This window comes from Oenanthe melanoleuca, chromosome Z, assembly GCF_029582105.1.
Source record: "Oenanthe melanoleuca isolate GR-GAL-2019-014 chromosome Z, OMel1.0, whole genome shotgun sequence".
Lineage (NCBI taxonomy): Eukaryota > Metazoa > Chordata > Aves > Passeriformes > Muscicapidae > Oenanthe > Oenanthe melanoleuca.
This window is the reverse complement of record NC_079362.1, coordinates 49,938,703-49,951,913: the sequence shown is the minus strand read 5'-3', so window position 1 is coordinate 49,951,913 and position 13,211 is coordinate 49,938,703.

The following is a 13,211-nucleotide window of genomic DNA, read 5'->3' as shown; positions in this document are numbered from 1 at the left end:
TCTTCTTTATTAAAAAAATGGGAGGGGGACAACAACAACAACAAAAAAGCCATTCAGAAAGCATTTTAGCATCAACTTAACTTCTAGGAATGCCTGTTTACTGAAAATTCAACTCTGCAATAATTTAGCACACCTACGTGTGTTTGAAAATTCTCTGACTTGGAGCAAGCAATGCTTTGCTTTTAAGCTAGCAGAGCAATATCAGGATATCAAAGCTCAAAGGTTGCTGCTCTAATGTATCAACTAAACTTGGGGTAGTTAATTCATATATGTAACCTGCATGGGGGTTTTTTTTGCAGCTTGAATTTTCCACTGAACTGTACAGGCTTACATTACTTAATCAGAAAACAGATACTAATTTTAAAGAAAAAGCATCTATCCTGTGACTTCAGCCCTTCAGAAAGTAATGGAAACGCATGGACTTTTGGGTGGTAAAAGAAGAGTGCTAAGCATTACCAGTTACTTGCCAAAATATACACACCAAGGTTTGTATCTGCTAACATGAATAAACAAATGGAGCTAATACACATTTCCTACAATGCCTTGGAAAAAGCTGGAACCCGTCCAGGTACAAACCATATGCATTACAATAATAAAGATAAAGATAAAGATAAAGATAAAGATAAAGATAAAGATAAAGATAAAGATAAAGATAAAGATAAAGATAAAGATAAAGATAAGATAAAGATAAAGATAATTAATAATAATGATAACGGTAATGAACTGATAATGATAATAATAGAATTTTAAATTCAAGGAAAAATGGGACTAAGAAGCATTTAACCATTTCTCTTTGAAGAGGATTATGTAAGACTGTGGGATGATACAAATTGCAGCATTAATATAGGCCAAAATACAGCACTAAAACTAAAATAGTTCAGAACAGAAAGGATTTACAAAATGCTTTCTACATACCAAAAGACAGTATAAATTTACATTGGAGGAAGCCCTGCTGGGGTCACTAATGTTTAAATTGTTATCTTAGCATCTGGTTTATGTCATCCATTACCAGCTGTTGGGTGTAAAGGGAACGGCTTATCAGCTGAGCTTGACTTGGGGGCCAACAGGCTGCTATGGAGCCTGCTGTTAACTCACAGCTAGTTTAAATGCCATTAGCTTCCATGAAATTAATATCTGGAGTCACTGGAATAAAAATCTCTACTAGGATTAATACAGTTACTGCAGTAATACTCAGCCACAGTCCTTTCATAGCAGTAAAAAGATTCACTTTGACAGAAAGATCTGAAAAAAGCCAAATCATGACCAAAAGATGAGAGGCAGACAAAGCAAAATCAGCTAAAAGTGGGAATATTCTGATTACATTGTTCTGCCAATACACAAATTTAATTAGATTGTTTTCCTTTATATTTGAAATTATGCATGTTTACTCTTTCATTCCTGTGGAAATGGAGGAAATTATATGAAATGACTGAAGGGTGAAGATGGCTAGAGACAGGTAGGAGAGATTTTAGTACAACTGCCAAAGCACATCAGAGTTAAATAGTCAATGAGGTTTCTCCCAGGTATTTCCATTTTTATATAGTAGGGGTTTTGGTGGAGACACGAGAAAACAAGAGAGGAGAGGGACCAGATGATGATTTATAGTCTTCATGATCTGATTCCATTGGCCTTGAATGCACAGACGGAGCAGAGGAACTTCCACTGGGCAGGCAAAACCCCTCCACCAGCATATTGGTCCACAAGTCAAGGATGACCTGTGCAGCCCATGTCTAATATTTTCCAATAATTTTTGTGTTACAGTTAGTATTGAATTTATGTGCTAGGAAAGTGCTTGGCCACAGATGTGAAATCAGTAATGAAATAATTAGGAGAGACATTATTTCATTTTCCTCAGAGTAAAAAATGAATTATTTTAGTATTTGAGAGGAAAGGCCATGATTTGATATTAAAATGGAGAGTGGCAAATTAAGCACTAGTTGTTACCAGCTAGCTGACCTGCACAGTCTTCTGTGGAGACCTGTGAGCTAGCTGGCATTGCATCCAGTGAACTCACACTGCAGAACAGCTTCATGACAATACTTTCATTAAACCTGCAAAACCAGTCAAGCATATTTTAAAGAACAAGAATGGTCCCAAAACCTGAACTGTCTCTGCATGCCTTCGTAGAAGATTCAGTCCAGCCCTCTGGTCATGTTCCTGGTCCTCTGGACTTGCTCCCGTAGAAGTCTTACAGTTGGATGCAGGTGGGGGTCTCATGAGACCACGACTGAGGGGCAGAATCCCCTCCCTTGCCCTGCTGGGCACACTGCTTTGGCTGCAGCCCAGGACACAGCTGACTCTCTGGGATGCAAGTGCACATTGCTGCTTCATGCTGAGCTTCTCATCTACCACCACACTCAAGTCCACCTCTGCAGGGCTGCTCTCAGCCTGTTTATCATCCAGACTGTGTCCATGTTTGGGATTGACCTAACTCAGGTGCAGGACTTAACAGCTGGCTATATTGAGCTTCATAAAACTCACACTGGCCCATTTCTCAAGCTTGTAAAGATCCCTCTGGATGGCATTCCTATTTCTAGAATATCAACTGCACCTAGAGCATCAGCTGAGCTTGGCAAGTAAACTTGTAGATGGTGCACTCTCTTCCAGTGTCCATGTTGCCGAAGATGTTAAATAATACACATCTCAGTACAGATCCCAGAGGGACCCAAGTTACCTCTGGTCACCACGTGGACATCAAGATGTTGGCTGTATTTCTCTGAGAGAAACATCCAGCCAATTCCTTATCCACCAAATGTTTCACCCATGAAATCAATGTCTCCCCAGTGCAGACACAAGGATGTGGATGTATATGGGACAGTATCAAATGCTTTGCATGAGGACAAGTGGATTATGTCAGTCATTCTTCCCCTATCCACAAATGCTGTAAAAATGCTCTACTATCTTGCCAGGGACTGCGGTGAGACTGACTGGGTCCCTGGGTCTTCCTTTTTAACACTTTTTAAAAATGCGAGATATGTTTCCCTTTTTCAATCACTGGGAACTTTACCAGTTTCAGTGAAGCAATATCTCCTTTAACCTTTCCTAATATCATTGTTTGGTCTGATGGGACCATCATTTCTCTAAGGATCACTGGTTTATTTGTAACAGGACACGATACATCTGTCCTGTGTAAAGAAAGCTAAAGTAGATTGTATTATTTTCTCAGTCATTAAGTATATTCTGTTTAAGTACAACTCTTTTCATTGCTGGACATATATAATTGTTCCTAGAATTATACTTGAAATATTTATAGTAATCATATTCATAAAAATTGTTCACAGCATAACACAGTGAATATTATTCCTAGTTCATGCAACTATCTCCAAATAAAACTAAATATGGGAAAGAAATACATATTAGAGTCACTCACACTATATACAGGCATGTCTGAAAAAGACAGTTAATAAAATGTAAAAGTTCTTATTGGGTAGTCTAGACAATCGATATTTAAAACTCAAATTCACATGGATTAGTTTAATCTATACATGATAATACTTCTGAGCTTTGTTACAAGGGACCTAAAGGTAAAATTAGAGTTTCTTGTGCATTTAATATATTGAGACAGGTATAGTTTCTAAAATATACTCTGTAGAATAAGGAATAGTTAAATCTGTCTCTACTTGAAATCTGTTCAAGTGAAATCTGTTCTGTCATATCTAGTTATCATGTTTTTTTTCTCACCTGTTCAAAAAGCAGTGATGAAGATTTTGAAACTTATTTTACACTTTTCTACTGGTTAAATCAAAGACACTGTGCAGTATATATGGAAGTGATGTTAGAAAGAACTGATCTTAAAACATACTTAAAGGTAATAGGATTTTAAAGAATTTCTGAAGCATTTTGGAGGATGTATATATACAAAGGTACAATCTAAAACTGTTTTGAGAAATTAGCTAATAGTTGTTTCATTGCTGTTAATTATTCCTAACTACACAAAAGGACTAGATGAAATCTGCTTAGGCGTTCATCAAAATTACTGCATCACACATACCCACTGAAATGATTGAAACCTTTCAAAGATCATGCTCACAGTAAGTGGAAAGAATGCACATTATTATCTATCTTCTGCATGGGACACGGAGACTTAGAAAATCAAGGTTAAATATGTTAGAACAAATTTAATTCTGACAAAAGTTTATAAATTAATGCCAGGTCAGGGGGAGAAGAATGGCTAAAGCTGAATACACTATGCTTTTGAGCATGTGTAACTCCAGGCTAAAGAATGTTTCATTAAGAGTAAACGTTATCTTTCCTCTCTGTCAAATATCTTTTTTTTTTCCAGTTTATGTAATGATCTCCACTCATAGGGACACTAACGAAAAGGTAAGAAACCCCAATGGATAGGATATCTCTTTACCTTAAGTGGTAGTAGTAGTAATAGTAATTATGGTAGTAAAACATTTACTATAAAGTGGGATATAAGTAGACAAATATAGGGTAAGAAATCAAGCTTTTGTATTAATGCAGTAAAGCTAGACAACTAAAATAGAAATCTCATGGGACTGTTCATTCTGCCCATCCTTGCTGCTGCCATGTGATATTAGCATAAAATTTATCTGAAGTTTTTTGAAGTCTTGATTCCACATTATTGCATGATTTTGATCTTATAATCCTGCCATATCAAAAACTCTCGCAGAAGGAAGGCAAATAAATCTGGTATTAAGAAATATCACCTTTGTTTAAGACATTTCTCATTATAGAACTGAAACATTTCATTTACACAGTTAAAATTGACTTTTGGCAAGGCAGCAGCTCTACAGAGGACTCTTGGCTATTGAACAACAGTGAATAAAGGACTCCACACTCTTCCCCATCTGCTTTTCCAATTGTTAAAATAAAAATAACAACTCTGAATGGGAATGAAGTATTATTTCATAAAACATTGCCTTGCAAAAAACATTTTTGGTATTGTTAATTTAAAATTTCTTGATCTGAAATCTCCTCAGTACTGATTACATCCTGCAAACTTTATTCTTCTCTTGAGATTAGTCTTCAGTAACACAGATGTTAACTGACAGAAGCTTTAACATGTCCTGTGCCTTTGTATTATCACAGTGTAACAGAGGTGATTAGGCCATGTCCGCAAAAGATCTTGTTATCAGCTGATGAGCAATGCTGCCAGGTCCAACCTCTTCCTGGCAGAAGAAACTGAGAGATGCAGAAAAACACCCACCATGTTCTTTTTCTAAATTGCTCCTGCGTTTAGAGTAATAGTTTCCAGGCCATTACTTCAGGATTATCAGTTCACCAGGATACACACTTAACCAACAGCCAATCAGTAAATTAAAATAAGTATCACTTACAGATTATCCACATAAATTTAAAAAACAGAACTTGTTCCTGGTCAAGACAATACTTTGAGGCTATTGACTTACCACCTTCTATTTATTTAGTTGATACTTTCCTATTAATTAGCAGATGGATCCAGCTTAAATGAGGAAAACAAGTTACTTCTCAGAATTACGCAACTCTTGGTATACACACAGAAACAAAAGCTTTTATCTCATGTGCTGGAAGGAATCATCAGCCTTTTAACTACTGATCTTCTTGAAGTTCAATTAAATCAGAGATCTCTAGAGACACTTCACTGAAAGAGGCAAGGGCCCTTGCTCTGGGGCATTCATAAGAGACACTAAAACCTAATATGATTTAAAAAGACTGTTAAGATTAAGACAATAGAAAAACAGTGCTCAGTAGCTGGTAGCTGTGACAATGTATGTGGAACTGTAGCTCAGGAGCACTTTTTTCCTTTCACTGATGCAAGCTTTAGGAAAAAATAAAGAAAGCTATATACCTTGAATTGTTGTCCCCACTTTCTGATGTTAAGGCCTGACAGAAATTGGGGATGGGGTGTGTATTATTTCAATATCTTACAGTCAGATGAATAGTTAAATGTCATCTGAAGATAAATACATCAACCATGCACCTCTACCATCTATTGAACACTGAAGTGCCTTACTGCTCAGAGCTGCTTTCAAGCACCTCCTATTGTCATCTGGATGTGCATATCAGGTCCTCATCAGAAGTGTCTTTCTTGGTTATTTTAGAAATTATAAAATGAGAAAGGTGCCAGGAGACTTGAGCCCAAAGGCACTGCACCTGTTACTAGCACAGTGAAATCAAATACCATTCTGTGCATATTTTGCTCACCATAACCACAAAATAAACATTTCCTTGCATTTTGCCCTCATCTTCAAAGATTTTGACAGACTCCCTTTGTGCAGGATATCACCTGGAGATATACGTGCTAATCAGCCTCCCTGAGTTTTATAATGTGTTTTTTTATTGGAGAAGAGACTGGAAATTAGGATTGCTGAAGAAGGCCATATGGAGATGCATAAAATCAGAAGATGACGTATGTTCTGTGTGCTTTGTAAACATCCAGAGGAGCTGATTTTAATGTGATATCTATGTCTATTAGGGCAGCATTAACTCTTCATTCACAAGCAAAATTACTCATTTTAATATTAATGTTTTGGCTTGTGTCCTGCCATGTGAAAAAAAATGAATCATACTTACCCAGCAAAGTCAACTTGAAGATGGTGGTCAGACAGCCTTCCTTGCCATACTTACTCAAAGCCTCAGAAATAAAGCAAACATTAAATTCTTCATATGAAACAAGCCAATGCTCAGGCTTGTATCATAAATTTGTACCATGATTATTCTTCACCTCATATAAGTGATTCTCAGAAATTTTTATGCCACATTCATAATCAGATTCATGAATCTCCCTTTTAAAATAAAGACAATGCATTGATCACAGCCCTCATTACACTGTACAGCTTCAAGCTGAGAGATGAAGTGGAACTACTCTTTAGTAATAAATAGATGAACTGCATATTTATTTCACCAGAACAATAATGGAAGAAAAAGCTGTCAGCCTGATTATCATCTGTGAAGATGTACTTCATGTACATCAGCACTGAAGATGATGAAAATAGACATATTTACATTAGCATTACCTTCAGTCCAAGCATGAATTATAGGGTGTTTCACTGTTGTGAACAAGATGCTCTGGAGCAAAAGCATATCACTGTAAAATAATTCATCATGACTGAGGAAGAAAAAAAAAGAAGAAAAAATAAACAGCTTGTGCTGACAAACATTGTCAGTTCTGTGTTCAGTCTTTTCCTGACTTGTGCACTTTGGTAACATGATATAAAAAAGCCACATTCTTGCATGTTCATGATTTGTTCAAGTACCATCTGCCAGGGACTGGGAAAAGCTGACTGGGTGCCTGCAAATGCAATTTCTGCAGGGAAATGTCTCTATTGGCTGCAGGAAAGGGAGCTCCACCTACTGACATTTCTGTCTGTCTGCTTTTTAAAGGGTGGAGAGATTACTTAAAAGTGTGCATCTAACCTCATTTCCCATAGGAAATGCTATTCACAAAATACTGACAACTGAGTTCTGAGATCTAAAGCCAGCAGTCAACATGGGGTGTATTTTCTCTCTTAGGATATCTTAATCAGTCTGTAGATTTAACTACTTAAAACATGACTTTCTGATAGTGTGAGATCTTTCGAAAGCAATACTGTACCACATTTTAAATGAGATATCAATTCGACTTTAACTATGACCTCTCCTGAAACAGCACATCTACCTCTTTACTTTTGATATCCTAGTATTTTTTTGCCTTGCAGATGTTCAAATATTTATCTTTATAACCTAAAGCATATTAGTCCTCAGAGGTCTTTCAAACGATTTTTCAAGAAAAGGCAAACTTTTGTCAGGTTTGTTTCTGATGCAGCATTACTGTACTTAGTACATCAGGCTTTTTTTCAAGACAATACCTAATGCATGGTCGATGCCATTGAGGCAAATAACACTTGACTTGGACAGTATCATGATGGATGTGGATGACTCACACCTTCTGAGCAAAACTTGGTCCATGACATCACAAAGACTGCTTCTGACTCCTTTAGTACAAGTCAGAGAAACTGACAGCACACCTTTCAAGTGGCCAGATGTGGAAAAGATGAAAGTATCTGTTGTGCCCTGAACAGCCTAGACTGACTGCTGTAATGAGATGTTTGGGTGGAAATGTGAGTGAAGTGAGCTTGATCGGAATGCTAATGCAGCCGTAAGTAGAGCTGACCTCATTTCTACTGACTGAGTGGATAGGAAATTAATTTACACAACCTTTATTCTGCTTTTTCTGGGAAGATGTCAAATACACACACATCCCAGATTCTTACAAGAAATATATATATTTTTTTTTTAATTCTATATGGCACAATTTTGTCCCCAGATTTTTCAGAATTTTGAATAATTTGGCTTAATTTACTCACTTAGAAAAAGTAAACTTCTAAGTCAAAACAAGCTTGTCTTGCTGACTTTGTTGCCTTTGTACTCCCTTTCACTAATCAGGCTTTTTTCCCTAGTTTGATTCACATTTACAAAAGTGAAAATTAGCCTACCCAGTGTTAGTGATAAACACTGGTCAGTCCCTTAACATTTCCAGTAGATGGCTAGTCAGCTAAAAACAACTTGTAGTGGAAAATTAATCACAACTTGCAAGAGAACCTTGCTACAGTGAAGACATGCAAAGGCAGAAAAAAAAAGTACCTCAGTGGCAGATCTGGTGTTGTAAATATTAGCTGAAAAAAACAGTAGTGCCTGACTGTAGAAACTAATATGAGGAGTTTATCACTAGAATAGTGCCTAGTTACATGAAGAAAAAGATTGGTTTTCAGACTGAATCTATATATGGATATAAAAATTGCAAACTCCTCTAAAGCTTGAGGACAGGTGCCTGAGAGCTTCACTAGGAGCTACTCACTTACTGATTGAGTAGCTTCAGCCAGTATCTGAGAAATGATGGAGTGTTGGCGCAGAAATTGACATCTCTCAGATATGAGAAAACGCTGTTTTGCCTGCATTTAGTGTTTCAGTGGTAGTTAGGAGTGCTAATTTTAACAGTGAAGAGGTAAATACATCACCACTTCCACCAGAGGGGTATCACATTGTCATGCTAGCATGCAAATGGTCCACCTAGGCTGCTATTGAAAACCAAGAACTCGTTTCTGAGCCTCAGAGACATAAGTTGTTGCTTCTCCAAAGGTACAGAGCTCTAGCTGAAATAAACCAACTCTGCCTCAGAACCTAGGGTCCAAACTATTCTTTAATACAGGGTTTCCATTCATTATGTCTGATTTTTCTTTGCTGAGTAGCTTTATGTGAATTATTTCATTATTGTGCTGGAATACAGCTTACTTAGTACTCAGCACAAGAGGAACTCATTGTGGCCCAAGGTCAGAAGTATTTCAACAATATAAAATTGATCCTTATGATTTCTCTGTTGCCACTGCAGATGTAGTTCTATCGCTTTTCAAAGACACATCACACATGTTGTAAATGTAAAGCTTCCGGAGCTGCATATGACAGCTCTCAGAAGCAAAACAATTTGTTCCATTGTTTGTCAGGTGATTAAATATAACTGTGTTGAAACTCATCTGTAATGAATTTGTACCACTTTATTAACTGACTTTATTAAGTTAACTGAGTTAAGGTCTTCATTTTCAGATGAGCAAGACAGCATTGGCTTTTTTCAAGTTTTTAAAGAAGCTTCACAGGTGCAAGACTGATATTCAGAATAATTTCAGAAAGGATCCCAGTTAAGAAACAAGGGAATAAAAGAGTGTGCTAGAAAGGAAGATTGATGACAGACAGGTACATCACCAAAATGATGTAAAAACACAAGGAGCTAGATGTAAAATAAAAAAAGTTTTACTCCTTCCCAGAGAAGTTCTCTGCATAGAGTCTGTTAACACTACTGCTCAACAATATAGGGGTATAGTTTTATTAATATTTTTACCAACGCTTACCAAATTGTGTCACTAGTTTTTGATCGACACAGAAAACCTTTTTGCAGATCTCTAAAAATTCCCTGTTATATGAATAAAGGATATGATTATTAGCACGCTTTCCAAGACACACTATTTTATGAAAAATGAACACCCTCATATTTCTTTCTTATTTGGTTTCTGCCTCATATCTCTTCAGTTCTTTATCCCCATCCTCTCTTGTGCAATCCTACTAATCTATTTCCTCTTCTGTCTTGAGAACTTGAATTTTGCTGTTCGCTTATATTCTGTTATTATGAAGTCACAGTATGAGATAAGTTACTGTAGGTCCACTGAGCCCTAAAAGATACTGCTTCAGTAGAAAATGTGGACCCCTTGCTAGGGACTGTAATGAAAATGAGGACAGTAGTCTATTGTCCACAGCAGTTTCATTTAATGACTTCAAAAAGACTCAGAGTAGTACATCATTATATCATTAACTACTGAGAAATTCCTGAAATTGGTGTAAATTTAGCACGGGAAAGAATGGAGATTAAAAGACTCTTAAATTTACAGTCTGTGAGTTATTTTATGGCATGTTAAGAAAGTGAGAGTATAAAAGTTATTTCTGCATAGTTTTGAAAAAATCCATTTTCTTTTGTTTTCTCCTCCTCTATCCCCCCTACAAAAGACATAAGATTTTATGGTTTTATTGTCTACATCCACTTTGCCAGGACTTAGTTTCTTGAGGATCTTTAAACTATCAACATCATGAAAATAGTTTGTTTAATCTGAAATCATATTTGAAATACATGATAAAGAACCAGACTCTAAAGTGGGTAGTTTATAATTGCTTAAATTCTTAATTGATTTTCTGTTTTGTTTCCCTGTTTTATTTTTTCCATTTTGGCATGTAAGATTGTTGGTTGTTGCCATGGAAATTCTATTTTTTTTTTCTGTTATTGAAGCTTTTCAGAAGAGAAGCCCTTCTTTATGCACATTTTATTTCCTGTCGAACAAATGATCACACTGACTGCTATTCAAGTGTATAATGTAGCATCATCATAACACAGCATTATGCCTAGATCCCCAAATTCTTGCCATAATGAACTCTTGTATACACTTCCTGAATGAAATCTGAGGTAGGGCCTTTCTAATCTATCCACACAAATAAAAAATTACTTTCAGGGCTCAGCTACCATCTTAATTTTCAACTGTAATTATACCAACACTCTTTTATCTCTGAGCAAAACAAAATGTTTCACTTACAGCTCTTCAGCATGCTAATGCAAACATACTTTCACTAAACTGTGGTTTTTATTACCTACCTGTACGTTGCTGCACTCTGGAAATTTCTCTTTCACCAACCATAAAATATTGATTTTCATTTTTATGTCTCCTTTTAGTCTTACCTCCCATGTTTTACTCCCTCACCCTCAAGAATTCAGCTTCTTCCTCTAATCTGTCTATAGTAGTAGTCTTTGTTGCCTGTTACCTGGTACAAACAAATAAACATTTTCACATACTTCCTTATGGTTAGAGACAGCTTTCACTAACCATCTAAGCCTAAATAATCTCTATTGTAAGTGTAATGATAAAACTAAGAACATCTTCAAAAACCACAGTAGAATTGTTTTTTGTCAGTCATAGCTTTAAAAATTGAATTAAACTATGTTTATTTATATTTTGGTGTCATTTCAGGCATCTATTAACAGAAGGAAAACAGATCATCTCATGTGTTGTGGTGGTGTCCATATTTTGCAATCTATAGTGTTTAGTCAAGCACAAGTATTTATAGCTTTGTGTAATATATATACATATATGTATTTGTATCTACAAACAGCTGTATGTAGGAATATATATCTAAAATACATGTACCTCTCCATATATATTTTTAAAAAATCATAATTTAAATATACACTTCATTTTTTTAATCTGATGAGATGAAAAATATAGGAGGAAAGCACTTTCTTAGGCAACACAGAGAACAGGAAAGAGTCTAAGAAGTTTCTTGAAAAGAAGTGATAATTACAGAAGCATAATAGCACTAGAAGTCATGAAGATGTCTTTGACAATAGGCAACATTTTTTTCTTTATTCATTGTCTCAGAAAGGAGGATTAAAACCAGGAGAATCTCAAGACAGCTCTGCAGGCTCAAGACCAAACCAATACAGAAATTCGTTCTCTGTTTCTTTGCTAAGCTGCACATCTGCTTGCCTGTAAACTTAAAAACACAAATTTATATTTGCTTTTGTTTTTTATTGCTATCAGACTAGTGCAACTCCATTTCAGGGAACTGTCCACTTGGCTTTCACACCCTCAGCTCTCACCTTGAATTAGCATTACACCTCTGGTGCCACAGAAACAAAATGGTGCTTGAGAGCAGCCCGTGAGGGGAAATGTCTTCAACTTCCCTGTGCATGGTACCTGAGTGAGAAACTTCAGGTCTCATCACTTCCTACTCTGCAAGTACAGAGCACTAAAAATCCCTTTTTTGTGGCATATTGAGGTTTTGCTGCACTATGACTCCCCTAGTCTTGTTATCTTCTATTTGTGCTGCAGAAACACTCTGTGGCCAGTTACTGTTCGGGCTGCTTTGGAATAGGAAATTATGAAGCTTTAACACCATTAGTCCCATTAGTGTCCAACATATTAGAATAATTATTTTTAGACTTACAAAAGTTAACAAAGAGCTTTTCTAAATAGAACTTGAATGTCTTAAAAATAAATCCCTGAGTTTTTAATGCTCTGCAATTATTTTGTCTATTATCTCATCTTCCACTTAATCTTTAATGCCTTCTCCTGATCTTTTAACTGTATGGAAGGGTTAAAAAAAAAAAAAAAACAAAAAAAACCACAACTTCAAACAAAATCTGGGCTTTTTTTTTTTCCTCTTCTGATGCTTCATAAAATACACTTGAAGGAAATTAGTTTTGGGTCCTCATACCTAGCCAGAGATCTGGCTATTTTAAACTTGAAAATAGTATCAAATTATGGGATTGCATTAGAGTACCTGAATTTAAAACAAAAATATTTTTTAACTTGCCTAAAGGACAAAATGATAATGCTATTACGTTCCTGTGTTAATTTGTATGCAAAGTTTTTCTGCCCAAATATAGTAGCATTAAAGTGACTTTGAAAGGTAAATCTGGATGGGTCAGTTTCTAGATCTTTCTGCAAAGTAAAGACATGACCTTATGCTGAGTCCCACACAGGATTAGATACATAGGTTCAACAATATTGACTTAGAGACAACACACCATCAAAGAACTGTAATTTGGCTTCATGCTATGTTTTAATGCATTTTTCATCCACATTTTTTAGAAGATAATCTGTAATTAGTGATAACATCATCACAGCGGTTGTTAGAAATGTAAGAGGCCCAGTAGTTGGTTCCTGCCTTATTTTGACTGGTTAATTCTGCAC